The sequence below is a fragment of the Hydra vulgaris genome, chromosome 09 (genome assembly GCF_038396675.1).
Source record: "Hydra vulgaris chromosome 09, alternate assembly HydraT2T_AEP".
Classification (NCBI taxonomy): domain Eukaryota; kingdom Metazoa; phylum Cnidaria; class Hydrozoa; order Anthoathecata; family Hydridae; genus Hydra; species Hydra vulgaris.
In genome coordinates, this window is record NC_088928.1 from 24,503,822 (window position 1) to 24,511,524 (window position 7,703).

General features: G+C 31.9%; 1 pseudogene; it reads right to left on the reverse strand.

Moving 5' to 3' along the window:
- Positions 1-1,723: 1,723 nt before the first annotated feature.
- Positions 1,724-4,979, reverse strand: LOC136085363 (histone-lysine N-methyltransferase SETMAR-like; annotated as a pseudogene).
- Between the last annotated feature and the right edge of the window lie 2,724 nt (positions 4,980-7,703).

A 7,703-nucleotide genomic window follows, 5' to 3' on the forward strand; every position in this document is an offset into this window, starting at 1 on the left:
ATTTAAAAATGGAGCATGCCAGGACAATTGAACTAATAAAACTATTAGAATATTACTGGAGCATGCCAGACAATTGAACTAATAAAACTATTAGAATATTACGAGTGTGTTAATCAACTTTTTGCTTGCTGCTGTGATATAACCAGTAGTAACACGGGGAAATATGCTGGAGCAATTCAATTGCTAAGCGTAAAACTTAATCTCCCTTTAACATGGTTGTTATGCAGGCATCACATATATGAGCTGCATATGTCTCACTTCATGGAAGTACTCACAAGAAAGACAAAAGGTTCCCATAGAGCATTATATTTAAAGTTAAAAAAAAGTGGAATGAAGTTTGTATAAAAGTGAACTCTCTAAATAATATTGTAAAAATGAGTTGGGATAACCTAGAAGTTGATTCAGTGTTGTATACTCTTGCAAAATATGCCCTTACTTTTTGTTCAAAAGCTCTGCTTAAAAATACTTTTGCAAGAGGTGATTATAGAAATCTTTGCCAGCTTGTTGTTTTTTATCTTGGTGGATATGTATCTAATTTTAAATTCCATCAACCTGGCGCTTGTCATGAGGCACGTTTTATGGCAAACGGGCTTTACACCTTACATTGGAAATGAAAAAAAATGTTGTAAAAATAATGACAGAAAAGGAAGAAAATGAGATACAGAAAGATTTTTTACCGCCATTCTTTATGCACCATGGTTTTTAAAAAGCTTTCAATCTTCAAAAGCACTTAAAAATGACCTTAATGCTTTCAGGGCTAGTCTTAAAATACAAGAGCAATACGATGACCAATTAGGACGGTCTTTAACAAAGAGTATAAAACGACACTCTTGGCACTTACCTCCTCATCTTGTTGTGTAGCAATTGGAGATCGCAACGTTGAAGACAATGAAAAAATAAAAATAATTAATAACCTACTTAAATTTCATATGTCTACATTTCATATTGGGTATTCTCAAATTATTTTAGTTTTTGATTCCAAAACAACATTATCTCTTCTGGTTGGTCCAGAGTCTTGGTATCTTTTTAAAATTATTGGAATTTCAAAAAGCGAAGTTGAACAATGGGTTTACGGTGGAGTAAGACTTGGGATAATGCTGAAAGTTTTCGTATGTTCTGTTTATTTGTAAAATATCTCTCTACTACTAACGATTGCGCAGAAAGAACCATCAAGCTTATACAAGACTTTGTGAAGGCATCTACAAATGATGATCAAAGGCAAAATATAATGCTTGTTGCAAAAGATCATAGAAAAAAACTTCAAGCCAAAATGCCAAAAGATCAACTCAAAAAAGCATATACTTTATAACTGTTTTTCTATGCGTTTAATTTAATAAAATAAGATTTTAAACTTTGTGATTCATTTTTTCTCTCTGTGGCGGTTGTTTATTTCAGTTGGGGATTTTATATTTATTGAAGGAAAATTGTCTCAGTAGTATGCGCGTAAAACTGTAAAAAAATATAAATCTCTCTGAATTTGTAATTTCACATCTAGCAAAGTTGCAAACTTTGGATCAAAATTTTTTTTATATATTCTATCTTTATAGACCAAATCACATAGTTTGGAAGGTATTGTCTCTTGATTTTCAAGTTTTCATCATTTTTTGGGACACCCTAATAACCAGTGTAACTATGAAATGACGTCATATATTGGTATCTCAGTAGTCCGGTTTAAAATTTGCGCGGCACAACTTAATTGAATCACTTTTAAATATTAGGTTGCTGCAAAAATAATCTCGTTTTTCAACCGTTAACTTTGAACAAACATAACTCAGCATAGAATAAACTTTATTAATCGAAATAAGAACCATTACAATCAACACATTTTTGCCAACGAGAAACAAGTTTATTTATGCCGGTAGCGTAAAATTCCGAAGTCCTGGAAGCGATGAAGTCATCAAAGGTCGTTTTGACATCGTCTCGGCTTTTGAAGCATTTCTCGTGGAGGAAATTGTCGAGATGCTTGAAAAAGTGGTAGTCGGTGGGCGAAAGGTCCGGTGAGTATGGTGGATGAGGCAGAGTTTCGTAGCCCAATGCGTTCAACTTCTGCAGGGTCGGTTGTGCGACGTGCGGCCGGGCGTTGTCGTGGAGGAGAATTGGTCCCTTCATATTGACCAATCTCGGGCACATACATCGGAGCTTTTGATGCATTTCGTCGATTTGCTGGCAGTACTTCTCTGCCGTAATCGTCTCGCCAGGATTCAGGAAGCTGTGATGGATGAGACCGGCTGCAGACCACTAAACAGTCACCATAACCTTCTTTTGGTGGAGATTCGGCTTCGGGAAGTGCTGTGGGGCCTCATCGCGGTCCAACCACTGCACGGAACGTCGTCGGTTGTCGTAGAGGATCCATTTCTCATCACACGTCACGATCCGGTCGAGAAACGGATCGTTTTTGTTGCGCAGAAGAAGAGCAGACGATACCTCAAAACGACGATTTTTTTGATTTTTGTTCAGTTCGTGCGGCACCCATTTGCTAAGCTTTTTTGACTTTCCTATTTGCTTCAAGTGGCGATCAACTGTTGAGTTATGAACGTTGAGTTCTTCCGCAACCTCTCGTATGGTTTTGCGCGGGTCGGCTTCGATTAAGGCTCTCAATTGATCGTCATCAATCTCAGACGGGCGTCCGCGACCCTCTTCATCTTCAAGGCTCTCCTCGCCGCTGCGGAATTTTTTGAACCACCACTGTGCCATACGTTCGTTAGTGGTTTCTGGGCCAAATGCAGTGTTGATATCGCGAGGTGTCTCGGCAGCTTTTCGGCCCATCTTGAACTGGAACAGAAAAATCGTGCGAATTTGTCTCTTGTCCATGATAGATTTGACGTCCTGTAAAAAATGACTAAACTATTATAAAACAAAACCAATACGATAACTAGATCAAGCGAAAAACGCGCTTTTAAATAACATATAGCATGACATCTGCCAATAATAAATTTATTCAAAAATTCATCCAAAAATATAAAATATGAAAAACGAGATTATTTTTGCAGCAACCTAATAGTACGTTAAAAGTTTAAAAGCGAAAGGGAATTTATAGGAATTTCTAAATTCTTAATTATTTTTATTTTTTATCAAAAATATAAAACATGGTAATTACTTACCATGGTTTTTATTTTTGTAAATAAAACATTACATCACATTTTCTTTTTATTATTTTACTTTTTATTTAGTTTTAAAAAAATAACGCAATTTAATATTTTATTATTAATTTGATATTAGTAATGCTTGCTTTAAATATATTCAAAGTGATAAACTGAACGTTAGGGATAGTCAAAATATTGAAACATTCATTAAGGTTTTTGGTTTTGCAGCAGACTATTTTTTAAAATGTTGTTCAGCTTTTTTCTGTCTTGTTCTTTAAAATCTTTTAAATAATCTTGACAATTATCTCAGTTAATCGTATTGTTTTTTATAATTTTGAAAGAATAATTTACCTAATACAAACCTGTTAAATTAATGTTAAATTAATGTAAATTGTAAGTCATGTCCTATAACTGTCGCCAGTGCTGAACGTGCTCAACCTTGCGAAGAATTAAAAATTGGCAGATATTTTACAAATAAACAGAACAAGAATAACAAAAAACAAACTAGTCGGATTGGCCTTACTTAATGTGCACAGTCGATTTGGTTTCAAGAAAAATAACTCAACTGAACATGCAATTATCCAATTTGTACGTGAAATCTTAAAATCATTCGAAAAATCACAATATACACTAGGAATTTTTATTGACTAATCAAAAGCTTTTGATACGGTCGATCACAATATTTTGATTTCAAATACTACGGATTTCAAATACTCAAATACTACGGAATAAAAAATAAAATTTAATAAAAATATAAAATAAAAAGGTTCAAAAGTTATCTATCTAACCGAAAACAATTTGTACCATTTTACAATGATTGTTAACCAATTTTTTTAATATAACCTGTGGAGTCCCTCAAGGTTCAATTCTTGGACCTATCCTTTTTTTAATTTATATAAATGACTTAAAGAAAGCTTGAAAACTAACGAGCATCATGTATGCAGATGATACAAACTTGTTCCTTTCAAACTATGATATCGCTGAACTTTTTAAAACAGTAAACGAAGAACTCAGACATGTATCTAATTGGCTCATGTGTAATAAGTTAACCTTGAATACTAATAAAACAAAATGGGTTTTATTTCATTCGATTACAAAAAAGCGATTTCTCCAATCAAAATTACCTCAAATCTTTATTGATCAAAAGGAAATAGAGATTTTGTTATAAAATTTTTAGGTGTTTATCTTGATGAAAACATTACTTAGAATCACCATACTGATAATATAAGTACAAAAATTTCTAAAAACAAGTGGGCCCTATATAAATCACGAATCTATCTCAATAAGAAAGTCTTAATCCAACTTTATTACTCATTTATACATAGTTATTTAAATTATGCCAATATTGCTTGGGGAAGTACAGAAAAAGTTGCAACGTCTTTATCTCCGTCAGAAACGCGCAACCCGTTTAATCAATTTTGCAAATCGCTTCTCTTATTCGAAGCATTATTTTATTGAAATGAGAGTTCTGAATATATACGAGTTAAATGTATTTAATGTTTTATGTTTTATATATATCTGGATAAATAACTTATCCCTAGCTGTCTTCAAAGATCTTTTCTCTTTAAAACCAATCAGTAAATATATTTTGAGAAGTAATAACTTTTTAAATCAAACAAACTTTAATCAATTTTGCATTACCTATCAAGCGCCACACCTTTAAAAAAAAATTATTTTGCCGAATTTTAATTTTGAAGTACTTATTACTTTTTGCCTTTTTTAAAAAAAACTGAAAAACCTCATTCTTCATTAGATAATATATTGAGTTATTATTAGTAGTAAAAGTTAAAAATATATTTTGATCTACTTTTTTTATTGTTTATATACATGTTTACGTTTATAGAAGTTTATTCCTACTTTTTATTTATTGTTCTCATACTTTTTACTTACCCCCATCGCTCTCCTCTCCTATGGATCCACCCTTGCAATGTTTTAGATACGGTGTTTTAGATACGGTGCCAGTGAGTCTTATGATAAATCACAAGACTCACTGGCACCGTATCTAAAACATTGAAGAATTTCAAGAGATCTATTATATTCTTATCATAATTTGCAACCTATCATCGGCTCCAAGCTCTCAAATGGGAATAAATCCCCATTTATTCCCATTTGAGAGCATCATTTAATTTTAGCTGGCTACGCCACTGAATGAAGGAGATGATAAAGATAAAAGATTCTGACGTTTTTTTTTTTAGTTTTTTTTTTTTTCTGTATAATAATTTAATAAGATTGATTACATAATAATAAATGGCAGGAACAAGAAGAAGACATTGAGTCTTGTTTACATTGCGCCGTCAGTTTATATTACAAAAAAAACAACAATATTATTATTGTGTTTTGTTGCAAATGTTGTGTGATATTACAAATGTTAAATAAATAAGATATGAACAAACAATATTATAAGATTTTTATTTTATCACAAAATAAATAAAATCAAGACAAAAATAAGCGAGTAGTGATGACTTTTTTTCCAGTTTATTATTTTTGTGTACTTTTTTTTTTTTTTTAATATTTATACTTGAACTTTTTTTTCTGATAACAACTGAGGCAAGTGCGCTACCACTGCGCCACGGCTGCTCAATATGTATATATGGAAATTTGATTGAGAAGTCACTGATGGATTTTTCAAAATTATGTAAGACAAAGCAGATATTAGCAGATATAGGAAGACATCATTTCCTTTTAGAATTTGGTAATATTCCTGGATAAAGTTATGTTATTAAAGAAATCTCAATTGGACTTCGTCAATTATGGAATAAAATGACGATACCATGTTTTACGGAAAAATATGTTCAAAGATAAGTAAAGTCTGCATTTCAAAATTTTAAAGAGACAGTTATTATTAATATCTGGGATAAATTATTTTACTTATTGCCCAAAAATGCTATTTTTAAAAATCAGACTCTTTTATGAACTTCAGACAAAAGACAAACTCTTTTATAAACTTCAATAGGTGAAAAGGTCAGTGCAGTATTGTGACAGAGCTTATTACAATACATCCGCGAGACCTGCCACCTAAAACTTCAAACAAATTATAGTCAATTGTTTGATGATGCAGAGAATTCTAGTAGTGAAAATTTAGAGAATAATAGTACAAGTGATGATTGCACAACCTCATTGAAACGTGTAAAAATCACCGGTAAAAAGGTAGCTAAGATATCTGAAAATGAAGGGTATCCAGTATGTTGTACGCCAAAGATTGCAGAAGCTGTACTCAATGCAGTTGGTGAGACATCGATTTGCAGATCGGCAGTCTAAAAAGCATCTACAACACTCGTGCATGAATTAAGCTTGATTTGGTCTTAGATAGACTCTTCTGAAGAAATGTGGTGCTTATAAAATAAAATTTCCGCTGTTTTATGTGACACCTCTGCAGTAAATACAGGTTCTAAAAATGGAGTAATTAAGCGTTTGACAAAAATTTTTTCAGGTTTAGTGTATCATCCTTGTCGACTTTATGTTCTCGACCTGATTCTTAAGCATATTATGAACTCAAAGTTTGATTCCTTATCAACATCGCCTAATATTATTTACTGGTTCATTAATGAGCTGAATTTGCTATGTAAAAGATACAAGTCTTATCGAGACACAATGAATTTAACCGCAATTTTTCATTTTTCTTAACCACGGTTTATTTCAAATGCACGATGGAATTCAAGAGCTTTCTATTGCTTGAAATATATGGTTTTGACTCAGACAAAAAAATAATAATCAATAATAGAGACGTGCAACTTTATTGTAGATTACTGGGCCAAGCCATGGTTCTCTTGCAGAAAAAATGTCGACGATGTAATAAAGTTAAAGTTGGCATCAACTGGTAATTACCTAGAGTGTTTGGAAATACACTGTGATATTTGGAATTATTATCCATTAGGCATTGATTACACAAATGAAGTGTGCGAAAGGTCTCTTGCAAAAGTTAATTTATTTCTTCAAAGAAACATCATCAACTTAGAGGTTAAATTTCTGAGACACTGTAATAAACTTTAATCTGCCTGTGTGTTATCATAATAAAATAATTTAGTGTTTGACCTATATTTACTTCCACAACGCAATTTTCAAAGATTTATAACTAAAAATTTAGAACTCAACAAACAATATCATAATCCCAAGTTACATAGATTTTATGCGTAGTTTGTAAGCATAGAGGCTAACCACGCTAGACAACTTGCAGGACCTAGCAATGGAAGGTTTTTAAAGTTTTAACGCCCTAATGACAAGTTGGAGGGAGTGTGCTCTGTCTCACTAGCCACAGCACTGTTCGTACGGTATTTTCAGCCCTATGTAAATTTGTTACTTTGTTTTTTTTAAATTAATATTTGAATATTAATCATTCCTTTATATTAATAAGGAATGATTAATATTTGAATATTAATCATTCCTTTAAAAACTAGACTTGATTTAGTAACTTGAATACTTGATTTTTGAAAAAATTTATCATTTCAAAAAAATGAGTTTTTGTAAAGATTTGTTTACGTTTTTTGTTTGAATTAACGGCTTATGTCTTCGGGCATGAAACTATCTATGTTATGGATAGTATAAGTAAACCATTATTTTATTTAATAGCATTTTCATTTGAGAATAGTATATTTCCTGATAAATTAAAATTAGCTAAAATTC